Source organism: Schistocerca gregaria, chromosome 4, assembly GCF_023897955.1.
Source record: "Schistocerca gregaria isolate iqSchGreg1 chromosome 4, iqSchGreg1.2, whole genome shotgun sequence".
Taxonomy (NCBI): Eukaryota; Metazoa; Arthropoda; class Insecta; order Orthoptera; family Acrididae; genus Schistocerca; species Schistocerca gregaria.
In genome coordinates, this window is record NC_064923.1 from 311,035,343 (window position 1) to 311,051,948 (window position 16,606).

The following is a 16,606-nucleotide window of genomic DNA, read 5'->3' on the forward strand; positions in this document are numbered from 1 at the left end:
TTCCATCTTTTTGTCATAGAGCCGACACCCAGAATTATGATAGCAATAATTATATAACTTCCTGAAACCACCTGAAGATGAACGTGAAAAGGTTCGAAAACCGGTTCATGGAATAAAACATAATTATTAAAAAAAAGTGACGGGTTGCAGTTGTATAACTTGAATACAATTACATTTAAGGAATCTGGAAGACGATACTTAGCATAAGGGGCCAAAAGACCAATATGTGTGATATTGTCAGTCTGGCTCCACAACCACATTGTGGATTACACACGAGGAAACAGTGGGCAAGATGAGTATGACCAATGCTTAGACGGCACAAAACAGTGTACTCCTTCAGAGAGGAGAGGAAGGAAGAATGCCAAACTGCAGTAGACTCCTTCATTGTGCAGAGTTTATTACTTGGAGGAATACCGCACTAGATGGCACTCCTCGTTTGGGCAAAGGGAGATTTGACGCACAACACTGGGGTAACCACAGGCCCAACAGAGGTAACAAGCGCATTGATGGAGTGTGGTACTTAGCACAGAATCCTGTGGAATACTGTTCTCCTGAATCTGACGTGCGCTGAGCGAAGTGCCAACTCGAACCCAGAAGAGCTGGTGAGATAAAAACTCACCGATAAAAATCTGAAGGGGGCCAAAGAAGCCCCAGTCATTGAGGGTAACTAAAATGTGATGGCACAGAGCCATGACGTATGTCTTATGTACGTCAAAGACGACCGCGACAAGGTGCCGGCAGTTAGTAAAAGCCTGTCGAATTTTGTTTGCAATGTGAGTAAATGGTCAGCTGGAGATCGTACAGTCCAGAATCCACACTGATACAGGGACAAGAGGCTCAGAGATTCTAGTACCCAACATAATTTGAAGCTAACCATCCTCTCGAGCAGTTTACAAAGCAGGTTTCTCAGGTTAATCGGGCGGTAGCTGTCGGGAGACGTCGGGCTCTTCCAGCGTTTAAGGATGTGGCTAACTATACTATCTCACCACTGCGACGGGGAAAGCACCCGTGAAACAAGTGCGGCTGAAGACCCCGAGGAGATGCTGCCTCTGGGAAACATCCAAGCTATGGATCATCTGGTTGTGGATGGAACCCTGGCCTGGGGCCGTGTCTCATGAAGAGGTAAGAGCCTGCAAGAATTCCCAGTCAGTGAAGGGTTTATCATAGGGCTCAGAATGGTGCAGGGTGAAACAGAGGGGTCTGTTCAACTCGGCGTTTCCGCCGAAGAAAGGCAGCAGGATATAAGGAGGGCGCTGATGCCATCGCAAAGTGTGCCACGAGGTGTTCTGCGAGAACCAATGGATTAGTGCACAGAGCACCTTGTAAGTTAAGACTGTGGACAGTTACTGTCGCTGTCGGCCCAGAAGGCTACAGAACTTGGAACAAATCAGCAATGAAGAGGCATAAGTCCCCAGGGAGGAAACTTACTATTGCCAGCATTCCTTTTTACACTGCTTAACAAGGTAACGAGCCTCAGCATGGATACGTTTAAAATCGAGGAGGTTGGTCTGTGAAGTGTGTCGTTTAAATCACTGTGACACACGACGGCGATCCTGGACAGCGACTGCTACATCCTCAGTCCTCCACGTTACCAGTTGACGACGAGGGACACCTGTGGACAGGGGGTCAGCGGTGCCAGCAGCATGAAGAATAGTGGTAGAGACACCTTGCATGGCCACATCAATGGAATTCGAGAGGCGGTGTAGAAGTGCTCAGCAGACTTACATAAAGGCCAATTGGCCATGTGGAATGCCCAACGTGGTGACATGAGAACGATAGAAACACTGGAAAGTGGTCACTGGCATAAATGTCACCATGGGATGACCAATGTATAGAAGCAACGAGTCACTAATGACGTCGGAGCGAACCAAAGTACAGACCTGGGGTCGGCACAGTTCTTACAGAATGCACGATGCACACGAAATGTCAGAGAGTGGACATCATGGAAGTGCTATTATTGAAGAACAAGACAGAAGGCGAAATAGGAGGAGAAAAGACGTTGTATTTGCGATAGGTGACTATAGTGTTCGTTCAATTCCGCTAGATGACCAAGTGGCGAAAGTCCAGTTAGAATAAAGAAGCTGAGAGGAGGTCATGTCACTTGGTTAGAGGTCGTCACCTACAAGGATGGGGTGACATCCATAAAGAAGATGTCAGACTCAGGTTACAAGAAGGGCAGAAGGGACTTCAGGGATCACTGGGGGGGGGGGGAGAGACTGGTCAGGGGACTTATATTTCTTCTCCTTCTCTTGCAGAAGTGGAGGAGGGCAGGGCACAGAGCGAGTATATGCAGCTGAAAGATTCTGAACCGAAAAGGAGCAGGCGACCTTGGGGCGCACAGATAGCGCTTCTCTTGCCCAAATTGTGGTAGGAGGCTTCCGGCCATAGGAACGCTGGGGAGAGGGGTCCTTGGGGGAGGAGGGAGCCCCATCACTGGCAAGTGCCAATGAAGGCAAGCACTTCTTCAGCCAGGGAAAGGAAACAGCTCCTGGACAGGAGATTAAAGAAGCCAAGAGGAGGTCATGTCACTGGGTTAGTGGTGGTCACTGGCAGGGAACTGCAGGGCAATGGGAGTGGGAGGGCAGAGGGGTATTGGGCTGGGGTAAGGAAGATGAAGGAGGGGGAAAGGATTTAACAGAGACAATAGATGAGTATAGTGAGACTGGATGGAATCTCTCATACTTTCTGCAAGCCTCAGTATAAGACAGGCGCTAAAGGGACTTGCAATCTTGGATCTTCTCTCTTCCAAGCCAGGCAGTTTGTCGAGGAGGGGAGTGACGGTCACGACAATTGACGTACATAGGTGGCGCTATACAGGAGCTTCCTTCATGGATTGGGTGTCCAGTCACCACACAGAGGGTCCACTGTACAGTGGAAATGCACATGTTCAAAGCAAAGGCACTAAAACATCTCACAGGTGGTGGGATTTACGATTTCACATCACATTTGTGGCATGTAACCTTGAACCTCTCTTGGAGGAAACCTCCCTCGAAAGCCAGAATGAAGGCACCAGTATCGAAGCGATTGTCTTTGCGACGAATCTGCACATGTCTAACAAAATGAATGCCACATAGCTCCAGATAAGCCTGGAGTTCCTCATCAGTTTGCAGGATGGATCCCTATGAAAAATCACTCATTGGACCATAGTCAGAGATTGGTGAGGGGTAATAGACACTGAGACATTGCCAAGACGATTGAAAGCACGAAAAGCTGCAGATTGGTGGGCAGAAGAAGCTTTGATCAGCAGGGAGTCCGAGCACATCTCAGTAAGAGACTCCACCTCACCAAACATATCCTCGATGTTCTCCACAAAAAAACAATGGTTTCGTAGCGATTAATGTGTCACCATCCGTCCTGGTACAGACGAGGTAGTGGTGAAAGTGTTTCATTCCAAGACAGTGAGAATGGCAATCCTTCCATGGTGTAATCAGAAAAGGGACGGCTGTTGGGTCATATGAAGCAGCATTCAATGATCTTCACCATTTGAAGACATGGCCGTTTGAGAATGGACGGTTTTGCAGCTTGATACTCTTCAAGGACCAAGCATCCACCCTGATACTAGCCACTCCGGTCAGGGACTCTCCCCCTGGGTACCACCCAACCACAGCAGGGGCTGTCTGGCAACAGCAGTTCCTATGCTCCCTGAAGGCAAGCAACCACTCCTTGGCATAAATGGGGAGGGAATAGCTAAGGTGTCAATAGTGTGATCGATGTGTTGTTAGGGAGCTGAGCCACATGGATACATAACAGTCCTACTACATGGACTGTCTATATGTGCTGGTGACCTATCAGGGTGGATGGGGGCTACAGTGTGGAAGGGAGAAGGGCAGTAAGAGGGGAGAGGAATCCACACAATAGATGCTAGAGAGGGATTCTTCCCTAAATATCTCATACTGAAAACAGAAAACTTAGAAGTGGACATCAAACCTCAAGCAGGGATCTAAACGCCAAAAAGGATGAATGAACAGGCAGAAGGAAAAACATTCCAAGCAATACAGGGAAACAAGTGGATAATCATACCGAAATAAATCATAACACTGAGAGAGGGGAAGGAGGGAGCAATGAGGAAGGAGTGAGGACAGGGACGGGGGGGGGGGGGGGGGGGTAGGGTGAAGCAAATGTAGCCAGAGAAAGAAGATTGGGCTGCAGTAGCTCCGGGGCCCTGTATGCACCACGCACGAACTCACGGACGAACCTTGAGCCCCCTGGGGGGAAGACAAATATGAAATAATTTTTCTTCGCTACAGAAACTAAACACTGTATGAGTTACTTCAGGGTAACTACGTTGCTAAGAGGAAGGGGAGAGAGAACAAAAACTAAAATAAGTCATAAAAGTGAGGATACGACACATATTTTAAAGCTAGGTGTGTACCTGTTGTTCTTGTTCAACAAAAACAACCAAAAACAATCTCTTGTTTCCTGCACCTTATGAGGTTTTCTGTGATATCCAAATAACAGTGCACAGTACAAAGACAAAATTGTATTCGAGAAATCCACCGCTTCTGAATCTCCACGAGAATCTCAATATAAATATCTGAGTCTTGTACTTAACCCTTCCATTTCTTAATCTTTGTGTAATAATTTGGAAAACAAAAGAAAGCACAAAATCAAGTATTACAATGATCACAGATTTTGTTTTGAGGTATTTTAAAAGAAATGGTTAAATTTTTTAATTATATGATCACCTACAGGTCTCATCATCTAACTGCCTTCAAACCTACCTGCATACTTGCGCGGTCGTCGACGTTTTAGGCAACTCATAGTGTACATAAACTCATTTCAGGTTTGAGGTCCCAGATGTTAGAAACTACAACTAATTTGCTTCATTTTGAATAAACAAGCCTTTTTAACGAAATGAAACAGATTTTTTCACATCTATTAGTGTTCCACGTCTTTTGGCACAATATCCCTCAGGAGGACATTCAACGACTCTATCAGTCAGTGGTAATCCGAATAACCAATGCATAAGGGCCAGAGATGGACCAACGTGTTATTGACTTGCTCAATCAATGAAGCTCTTACTCTTACATAAATTGCCCAGTTTTCCTCACATTTTGTTCATATTTTTTATCTGTAGACGTAAACCACATCCATCGATTTCCGTCCCATTCGAATTACTCCTTCGTGATGAGCCGTTTTTTTGTCTTGCATTGTGGTGGAATTAGATCCTGATATGCGTCATACCCTAAATGATGTAAGAACACTATTGTTTTTTAGCTATTTTGACAAACGATATCATTTGTATAGCGCCCGTTGGTGACGTAGTCAGCATCATTGAAGCCAGCCTCAGTGCTTAAGAGAAATGTACTATAGTCGGGACATACGACCACCAGAAACAACAACTGGAGGAACTGCCTAACAAACCTCGTTCTTAAAACAATACCATAACTTGTAAGTCGGCCGCGGTGGTCTCGCGGTTCTAGGCGCGCAGTCCGGAACCGTGCGACTGCTACGGTCACAGGTTCGAATCCTGCCTCGGGCATGGATGTGTGTGATGTCTCTAGGTTAGTTAGGTTTAAGTAGTTCTAAGTTCTAGGGGACTAATGACCACAGCAGTTGAGTCCCATAGTGCTCAGAGCCATAACTTGTAATCCCCGTTGCAGTGTAATACATTCAACTTAATCCACCCCAACTAAAACCCCCATCATAAAATGACTGTCCCCATCTGCCCTAATAAACCAACACTCCATACTAACAACTCCCTACGACCTATTCCCTCCCCTGTCAGACAACAGAATCCGCGGTGCGAAGGATGCCCTCCAGCTATCCTCTCCTCTGACCTGCCTGATAAAGTCTGTTACCAAATCACACAGGCTGCCGAAAGTGTACTACACTGGAATGCCAATGCTGCATACTTGTGTTTCACTTCAGCCATTCCCGTGACTTACACGTTTTTCGGTAGTCCTACCATGTGCAGCATCTTTATATCCTATTACAACTAACTCCTTCACAAAGTGAAAGGCATATCCTCTTCTATTACCGAAATAATAACAAACAATCATCTGACATGCTGTCTTGTCCAACGCACCAGCTCTCCGTTCAATTTTTTTCTTCACAAGTTTTAATAATAACACTCCGTCCAACTGGTCATAAATCCACTTATCATCATGTTCCAGTCAATCCGTAAAAGCACTGTAATTTGCAATCTTACACATCATTAATGTCACACATTAATCTTTATTTCAATTTATTGAATATGTAAAATAGTTGTGTGGCTAAAATCAGTTACACATTGGTGCAAGCCTGTCCTGTTTTGCGGGAACGAAATAACAATAAAGTGCTAAAAGTCGTGACGTTCTCGTCTTGTGCGCCTGGTAGACATCATGATTGTGGGATCGTATCTGAACGACTTAAAGGGCATCCTAGTGTTCTGCATAATCAGAAAATGGAAATTTTCACATAGACTACCAAGAACTAGGAACTAATATTTAAAGTAGGGTGTGTTAGGGCGTACAATGCCACTGCCAACACACGCATATACTATTGACCGACAAAGATCAAGCTAATAATATGAACATGAGCTGTATTCTTCCCTTTTGAACATGAACATAATAGTGAGCAAAGTACAAGTGTCTAGCGTAGGCTAATAGCATAAATCAGAACCTAATATTTAAAGTAGGGTGTGACTGGGCGTCCTTGGTAGTCTATTTGAGAATATCCACCACGCTCAAAATAATCCTCATCCTAAATAGTTAACAGCCTAATAGGCAACATTCTAAGTAGGTAATATCCGATACACTAGAGTGTGTATTTCGACAACTAGGGTGGCATAGCCTATTTAAGTGCATAGGGGTCTTGAACTCAATACTGACTAATAATTAAGCTTGTCCCTTACGAGTTTGTTCCACGTCGCCCTTGTGTCTACATATAGTGGACGGTCTTACATATTATATTATAGTTATTGTATTTTTGTTTAAGTTATTTCAGGTTTTCTAAACACAACGTTGACCATCTGTCAATAAAGTCATAAATGGTGCCCTAAGCTTTACACACCCAGTCGTGTTTGTCCTTATCTCTTCTCTACTCTCAAAACGGAATACTTTCAGTGGCGTCTTCAATTATGGAAACAACAGAAGTCGCAAGGAGCCATGTCTGAAGAGTAGGGAGGTTGGCGAACGGCTGTAATTCCATGTTTGGCCAAGAAATTTTGGATCTAGTGGGATGAATGAGCGGGGGCGTTGTGATGCAGTTGCCAGTTTTTTTTTTTCGCCGTTCTCATGTCTGGTCTTTTCCGCCGAACTGCGTCACGGAGTTGCCGGAGAACATCTTGATATTACTCCTTTGTCACTCCCATCACCAAATTTTGCACCATCTCAACAACTACTGCACTCCGAGCAGCTTGGGGACTGCCAGAACTTTGGTCACTCTCCGCTGATTTGAGGCCACTTTTGAATCGGTTGAAGCACTCCTTAATTTGTGTTACACCCAGCGCATCTTCACCAAACGCTTACTGAATCTATTGAATTGTTTGACTTTGAGAATCACCAAGCTTTTGACAAATTTCGATGCAGTATCCTTGCTCAATACGTTCAGTCATCTTGAGAGAATCGGTAATCCGACCAACACGTTGTGTAGCACCTCACTCAGCGACCGACAGGCAGCGACTGACGCGCTGGAAAGCGGAGGCAAAATTCACGGATGTGCATAATGGTCTCTTACTTTACTATGTGCAGTGCCGTCGTGCTGTCGTCTCTATTCTGCGCGGGAAAATCAAAGGTCGGATACTTTGCAGACAGACCTCGTAGTTGTCGACTACCTGACTCGCCATTTGATATGTCAGCGTGTGTCTGTGCCTGGAGTTGGATGGAACAACGTGAACGTGCATTTACAAGCTATGGAAACCAAGAGGGAACATTTCCGATACCTTATGCTGTCTTACTATCGTGAGTAATGACGGCAGAAGATTTTTTTCTATGTACAGGGAAGATAGCGTAACGGCTCGAGCATGTCGAAAGAGGTTTAATCGATTTCTTGTTGGGAATTTAGCCCTAACAAACAAACCTCGATCTGCGCGGCCAACTATAACGGTCGTGGAACGGCGTAATGACATGACAGTCAAGAACCCACGAACGACAACCCGGGTACTCTAACTGGAGGTCTATGTCGTTAGTGAAAATCTAGCTAGGAACATTAAGAAGCTAGGTAACGTAATTATTCGCAGTGTTTGGGCTCCTCACGAACTGGTTGAAGCGATTTGCTTCAGCGCGTGTCCATCTGTGATACATTATTGACACACAATCAGAATACTTCTCTTCTGGAACGGCTGGTAAATGGAGATAGAAGTGGATCCTGAACAACAACTCCAGACGTGTACATCGGAGTGGAAGACAAGGCAGCTACCATTATCGGTTCCAAAGCCAGGGCTGCATCTGAGAAAGGTCCTTCTACGTGTCTGGTGAGACATACTGTTCGCTGTTGCACCATCTCAAGGCTCTAATTGATGAGAAACGACCAGATTTGGGACACGCTGTCATATTTCGCCACGACAAGTTCTGTTCTTTTGAGTGGGTTGTATCAACTCCAGTCACCGTATTCGCCAGACATTGCTCCTTCCGACTTTCATCTGTTCCATTCGCTGTAGATTTTAGTCGATGGCAGACGCCTCACCGCCTTGTAGAACTGCAGACAAGCTCGAATTGATCAACCTGAAAACCTGCACAATTTGGAAGAATAGCATTTATGAACTTCCAGAGAAATTGAAATATTTTGTCAGCAATAATGGTGATACTACAGGAAATAAATAGTTTGTTTACAAATCCGATCCACCTTATTTAGTTGTATTGTGCACGACGTTGTTTGTGAAATGTGTAGACAGTCAGGCCGGCAATCACTCTGTCGTAATTGTGCTGCGGGAAGTTGTGTTCCTAGGCGTTTATTTGTGGCTGCAGTATTACGAACAGCGAACGAACTTATGACACAAACCAATATTATTCCATCTCTGGATGAACGTATGGAATGGTTTCTTCGATTTTATGCCACAAAACGTAAGGCATATGGATTTGTACTTATGAATAAGTGCTAGAAAGTGACTTAGAGTTGAAATTGGCCAGTCAGAGAGCAAGTAAAGGAAATTCTACCAATGCATAGTGTCTGTCCTTTCGGATGTGTCCCGCTGCAGCTGAGAGCAGTGACACCTTCAATTTTCATACAAGTAAAGGAAAGCTATACAGCCCACTATGGACAATATTTTCTTTCACAATAAGAGCTTACCTTAGAACTACTCGGGCTAACCACTCTGAAACTTCGGCTCAGTTTCCAGTGCACAAAAGGAGTTGGGTACATCCACCTCGTAAGTATGTATCGAAAGTCACATGATACTCACATTTTCACATGACAAGATGATCGAAGAAGTCAACCTTTTCATTGAATTCTTTTGTTTATGTATGTATTGAATTACTTAAACTAAGATTATAATCTCCAACCCATCTAACCAGACATTCCAAATATTTAACCTTAATTTCATTACGACAAATATTTTGTAGGTTACATCTAATGCGGAATCTAGCATTTACAAAGTACAGCGGCATAAACAGTGCAGAAAAAGACACAGTTTACTCTCGATTTCTCAATTTTCTTGGGAGATTTATTAATAGCATACTTCCGGATGTTATAGCGAATTGTTGTTTCCATTTTATGCTCTGTATTTCGACGACCGGCGGCCGTCATTTTTCGGTGCTGCGAGTTTTGCTGTTACATGTACTCGCTGTCCAAACTCCAACCAGACTAATTGGTGGTGGCTATCTATATTCGAAATGTTGTTCACAAAATGGAAACAACAGCTCGGCATAGCACCTGAGGCACACTTTAATGTGTTTATTTTCGTTTACGACAAGAGTGAAGACAAATTGCAGGCAAATATGTTTAAAGTACAGGTTCTGTCAGTAATGACCACGAGGGGAGGAGTTAAAGGTGGAGAGAAACGGTAATGTAATTAAAACAGATATAACGAAGGCGGAAGACCTGGCGGATAGCCGTGCATGCTAAAACTTCGTTTCCGGGATGATAAGTGTGCCAGTGCCGGATCGAATCCGCCGGCGGAGTAACAATGAGTGTCTGTGAGCGGGCCAGCCTGGATGGGGTTTTTGGCGGTTTCCCACTACGCAGTAGGTGAATATCGGTCTGACACCCAGGTCCCGCACCAGTTACACGATTCGCATTCATTGAGATAAATTTTACCCACTTTCACATGAATAACATGGCATCCAGACAGCTGAGGTACACGTATTGTGTACCTGGGGGATTATAGGGTGGCGACATCAAGGATGTCTGGTTGTCCCTCAAACTACTCATACCAAATCCGTTAATAACGATGTCGTCCCTGCGCCGACTTTGGCCAAAGGCACAAGAAGCAGAAAAAAGTAATGAAGAGACACGAAAAGAATGTGGCGTGACTGACAGAAACACTTAAAGAAGAAAGTCATGTAGCTGCGAGAAGAATGGATATATTTGTTTCATTACTTGACAGAGTAAATAATGGCCATATTCGTTAAATTTTGGAAAAAAATCTGAGGTTGACAGAAGGAAGTGCTCGCAGCCTTCTTTAAAATCAACTAGCCGCAGATATGTACGCAGAGTACAGAATTGCTGGTCCTAGATTCGTATAGCCGCAAGTATCCACATACATTTATGCGTTTCAAATCAGGTTAAGTTAGAAAGTAGCCTGCAACGAAAAAAAGTGCGTATTTCAAGCAAACAGTCTGGTGGAAATGATGTCTTTCTTTGAATTTTGAGGCTGACGTGCCCACTCAATAGAAATCAGTCATTAGCTCAAAACGTCTGACAGGATTGAAAGGACCCATCTCAATGTTTTAGTGATACACATAGATAAGCATTGTTGTAGTCTGAGACTGTAGTACAGTTGAAGATACGAGTAATGGAAACATGAAACTTCCTGGTAAATTAAAATTGTGAACTAGACTCGAACACAGAACCTTGACGTCTTGGGAAGCCTCTTGCCCTTTTAGCTATCCATTCATGACTCACAACCCGAACTCATGGCCTTAATTCTGCTAGTATGTCTCTTCTGCACTCTACGCTTTGCAGGTCCCCTATATTCCGTGACAGACTAGCACTATCTTCCTTCCAGTCCGTAACAACAAATTACGCTCAACATTTTATGAAATGACGATCATCAATCTCTAAGCGTAAAATTTTGCTGCATTTAATCAAATATTCCTGTTATCTTGTGTGCAAGGACACATCAGGTAGTACCTTAACAGTCCCTGTTTAAATTGGGTTTGGACACTAATTCCTGCTGCCCCAGTCGCTGAATGCATGCCTGCAAGCTATTGTAACACGTAGTGCTACATTTTCGACAACCAGTTTCCTCCCATGTACTTATTTGCATTGTTCATTGAAGAAATTGAACCTCTTATAATATTCATTTCCCATTTGGAAGTACTCAGTTTAGGATGAAAATCGCTTGCATAATTTCATCCTTCAGTATTTGGGATATCCTGGATACGATCTCTGTATCTGACCATTCCGTGTCTCGTGCAAACACCTAGTGGTGTAATCATGATCGCTAATGATCGTGCAGCCTCAATATCATAAATGGCCTAGAGATGCTTATAGACAGTATTCCTCCATAAGAATTATTCTAACGTTGAGATGCTTTCCCAAGCGTGTCTGAGCATTATCCTGCTGAAAAATGGCATTTCGCGATTTATGATTTTCCTCAGTACATTGCATCCAACCACATAGCTGCTTCTTATGGTGCTGCCAAATCGCGGTACAGTACACGCGTGTGAGGTCATTCGAGTAGATGCAGCTAAATGGGGGCTCTTCTGAACCACATGTCTCTTTACTCGCGATATCTAAGAGAGCATTCACGAATTTATTTTAATCTGAGCGGTTATGGCTCCTCAATGAAGGTAGGCCGAAGCAACGCCAAAAGTGGCATCAATCCATTGTAGCAGATTTTATAGAAATGTGGATGGACACAAACTCATATGGATTGCAATGATTTCAGTGACATATCTACCAGGTCATAACCATTCCAACACGGTCAGCACTGGTCACATGATCCAGCAGTCACCTGTTACTCTTTTTGAGCTTTTTAGGATCTGACATATGAACCACTGTTACAGCATCATAACCCTGCCCATTCAGAAATATCACAGTACAACATAACAGATTTTTGGATAGGAATCATTTTACCACATTCCACTCATATGATGATACTGCAGCTTTTGACGTCGATGGGGCAAGCTCTGTTTTTACGTTCGTTTGACGGCTCTTCACTGAGAATGAGAGGCACATCATGTAGCCCACTGGTACATTCGGATCAACCCGCTGCTTGTAAAATGTTCAACATACACGCAGTTAGGCTATTCTTTCTAGTTGTTGAAATTTTCACGTACGAGGGGACTCATAAAGTTATATCAGTGATACATATACAGACAGAAGCGAAGAATCAGACTTTACATCAAGGCTGGGATTTCAATCTGGGTCTGCTGCCCACTAAGCATATGTGTTAAACAGTTAACCACTACGCCACCCTGACACATTGGCTTTGCACAACTGCACGGACTGCCCTAGCACTCCTTCATCCTCAGTCGAAATTCCCGAATATGCTTCAGCCCGCATGGTATTCTCATAAACTTTAACAGCATTGTAGAGGCTCTCCAACTCCATTGGAATAGCACGCCAGCATCGAAAGAAACGAGGGATCATGCCTAAAATCCAGGCATAGATGCTTTAATGAAATTGTTAGAGAGACCTTATCAAGTCTCAGAGATCTTTGATACATAATCATGCAGACTGTTGCCAAAAAGGAAAATCTGTCTTAAGGAGTGAGGTGTCCTAGGATATTTCCTGCACAGCCACTCTGCCAAAGTATCGCAATGGTTACCTTAAGTTCCTGATGATCAGGAGACCAGGATTAGACTCCTGAAGTCTCAAATTTTCAGTCTACACATATACACCTCAGATGTCTGAGCCTTGATAAAGTCTCTGGAAACATGTAGTTTTGTTTTATTGTAACTGTCACCAACAAAAAAGCAATTTTCTAAATAAAATTTTTGTTTTTTTCCACATGTATGTAGTTGCAGATATGCTACACGTTGTAAACCCAGTAGTACAGTACCGCAAAACGCCGCTAGATCAGTCAAATCAAAATAGCGCAGTCCACTACTGTCGAACACGATGTGGCAATTCATTCTCTTCGTTTGAAGGCAAACAGTGCTACAACAACCCATGTTGGCTTGGGGTGGAAGTGCGCGAGAACAATCATCCCATGACGCACAGGTTAGATGACTCGTACGCTTCAAGTGTACTCAAGCCTTAATAACGGTGATGAAAGTGGCTGAATACCTGTTTCTGACGAAACCGCCCAAATCCCAGGAGAATTGGAGGTTTAATGCTTCATGAACGGCTTATCACGATCGAAGTGATAGTTCAAAATTGAAAAATCAATTATGCACCTCATTTCCAACATCTTACGTGATATTTAAAGGACGAAGGCTGCTGTTTTTGGGTTCCGCTACTACTCACACCTAATCAAAACATTCACTGTACCGGGGGAGCTGCAGAAATTTTGTAGCTGCATCAAGCCAATCCAGATGATATTCCTAACTGCCTAACAGCCATGTGCAATTGCTGGGTTTATTGCTGTGGTTAGAGACAAAGGAGCAAGAGTGTCAGTGAATAAACTTGAAATAAAAACCTTCGTAACAGATAAAGAGTCGTTCATGGAAGATCTGAGTATTTTTTAGGTAGTACTAACATATTATTCTTATAACGGACAAATTGTCACAGAAATCTACAGCATTAGTTACGGGAGATTACCAAGGAGAAGTGACGTGGGAGGATGGCCAAGGGTTCGTTTTTGAACCACTAAAATGTCCCAGCTATTTCACACAGGATACTGCCACAAATTGTGTGTTTTTGGCCTTTCAAAATTTTTCGCAAGCCTTACATTTTTCCTATCTAGCGCCAAGTGGCTTCTTCCCCTTTCCCCAGATGAAGAAAACTTTGAGTGATAAGCATTTCCAGAATGACGAGAAGGTGATAATCGAGGTGGAACGTCCCCTGAACATCTAAAATGAAGATGTATACAACCAAGGTATTCGCCAAGTCATCCGTTGTTGGCGAAATTCCGACGTACTGAAGGGTGAATATGTAGAGAAGGATTCACACCATCTCGTGATGCTATGGCTGCAGTCTGATTTTTCCCAGGTGATGACTGAAACTTCGAGGGTGACTCTCGTAGGCTACGTCGCTTGCTTTTGACATTTCCTATGTCATCCCTAGAACACCTATCAGTAATCCATTGGTATTTCCGAGTTCATAGGAAATCTTTAAAACTTGTAAATTTGTACCTCTTCTTGTCTGTATTTCCTGTAGTCAAGTTCACTAATCCGCAAAATTTCGAAGCACAGACGGTGGCTGAACTCGCTTTCAACACCGCCTGTAATGGTTACCTGATGCAACAGAGACATTATTAAAAACTGCCTAGAAACCAAATCAACAGTAAATGACAAGAACCAACAGCAAAGATACGAGAGAGAGAGAGACAGAGAGACAGAGAGAGAGAGAGAGAGAGAGAGAGAGAGAGAGAGAGAGAGAGAGAGAGAGACGGAGACGTAAAGAAGCGGAGATGGGAAATATCTATTCAGAGAGAAGAAATAAGCATCGACATCAAGAAATTACCTTGTATTACTCTGTTTTCTTCAAAGTGAGAAAAAATAGTAGGCTTTAATGTTGCAAAAGTCACACAGTGGTGTAATGCGAGTCTGACAGGAAACTGTGTTGTTTTTCCCCATATAAGCCAGATGATGTCGATAAGCTACCATCACAAATTTGTAGCTCAATTAGCAACATAAAACCTTTATATTCACTGTATATCCCTTCTGCCAACATACACCCACAACATGGGGCTTGTAAGATTTTTTTTAAAGTTTTAGAACTGCAAACGGGTTCCTGGAAACTACTTAAGTAAATATAGTTTGTTTTTATTGTAATATTGTGGGTTTACAGAACTGCATGGTTACCCATCAAATATTTTGTGAAAACCATCTGTGCATAGGTATATGTAATTGGTGGTGAGTACCAAACTCACATTTTCTGTAAAAAATTGTACCTTGTTGTATCCCATGTTAATACATCCGCCGGGTAGCTCGCCACTCTGACAAGATGGTATGTCAGTATGCCTACATCTAGGTGGGCCAACACTGTTGAGGACTTCTGCACTTGTGCCCATATGTTACCAGCAGCGACCGCACTATTTTGCCACGCCTCTTCACATGCGACAGTCGCACACAACAGTGAAACCACCCTTCTTATGGAACCTAACGCCAGGTGCATGTGATCGCCAGCAGCACCGGCCAGTCGCATGTATTCTACGTAGTAATTCGGCAGAATTCGTCATCAGTGGAGCCAAGTGTTCAGTTTTTCTCATCAATCATCAGTTTATCCTTGGCAGCCAGTTCTCGGTCAGAGAGCATCAACTACGCAGACTGGAGCTCAAATTAGCAACAGTCGGAAGAGAGATGCCAGTGCCCAGAATATACGCCCACAAGTCCCTGAGGGTAGGGACCATCACATCCTGAGTAGCCACATGGTAATTGACAGTCTCTGGAGGGTTGTTTACTTGGAGGTAATAACTGGGCAAATGGACAACTTTTTTGTTGGAACATTTGCTGTTGGAGAATCTCTGTTGTAATTTCTCTTGTTGGAAATTTCAGTTGTGTCTTATCTCATTACATGTTAAGTCGACTGAAAACAATAAAGTCTTGCTAATAAATACAATATGGTGCAGCAAACTGATTTTCCATTGCCAATAGCGAGCGCATTCCAGTACATTACTGTTACTATTGTAAAGTTGTGTGCTACCCAGAAAAATTGGTACAACTTGTAACGGAACATCCTCCTCTACCATTACTCTTCCTCAACAGTAGTTGTCGAAACCAGTACTATTTTTCGAATTTTGAACAGACCAATGCTGTCTCAGTTGCTTTTCTGAAAATTTCATGTAATTATATACACAGAATGTTATATTTCAAGCTAAAATTTATGAAAGGGAATTACTTTATAAAAATTTAGTTTCGATGTTATAGTCGATAAGTAATAGTTCTGAATAAACAGTTAAATTTTCTTTGGAAACCTTTGAAATTACGAATTATAGGCACACTGACATTTTCTGTTATTAATTACGCAAATATTAATTGTTTACTATGTTCATTTCTGGATGTATTTATGACATAGTAATCGAAATTAATAATGTAACGGAAACTAGTAGAAATTCATTTGTTATGAAAAATTATATATCCTTTGCAATATGGTTATTTCCGCAGAGTGGCTGAGTCGTAAGCATGCCTCTGATGTAATCAAACTGTTTACTGTATTTTTGTATTTTTGTGCGAAAATACTGTATGACATACTAAAACGTGAGAATATATACTTACGTAAAAATGCTGCAACAACAATCTTGAAAATTATGTAGTTAATTCGAAACATGAGAACTTGAAGTGAGATTTTCAGCTTCAAGAATCAGACCGCTAGACAAGAACAACTGGAGCCGTCTCAACATAACAAGCTATGTAAACTAGAAAGGTTATTGTAATCTTCACTCCTCTAAAATCTTCACAAAATACTTTGCTTATTA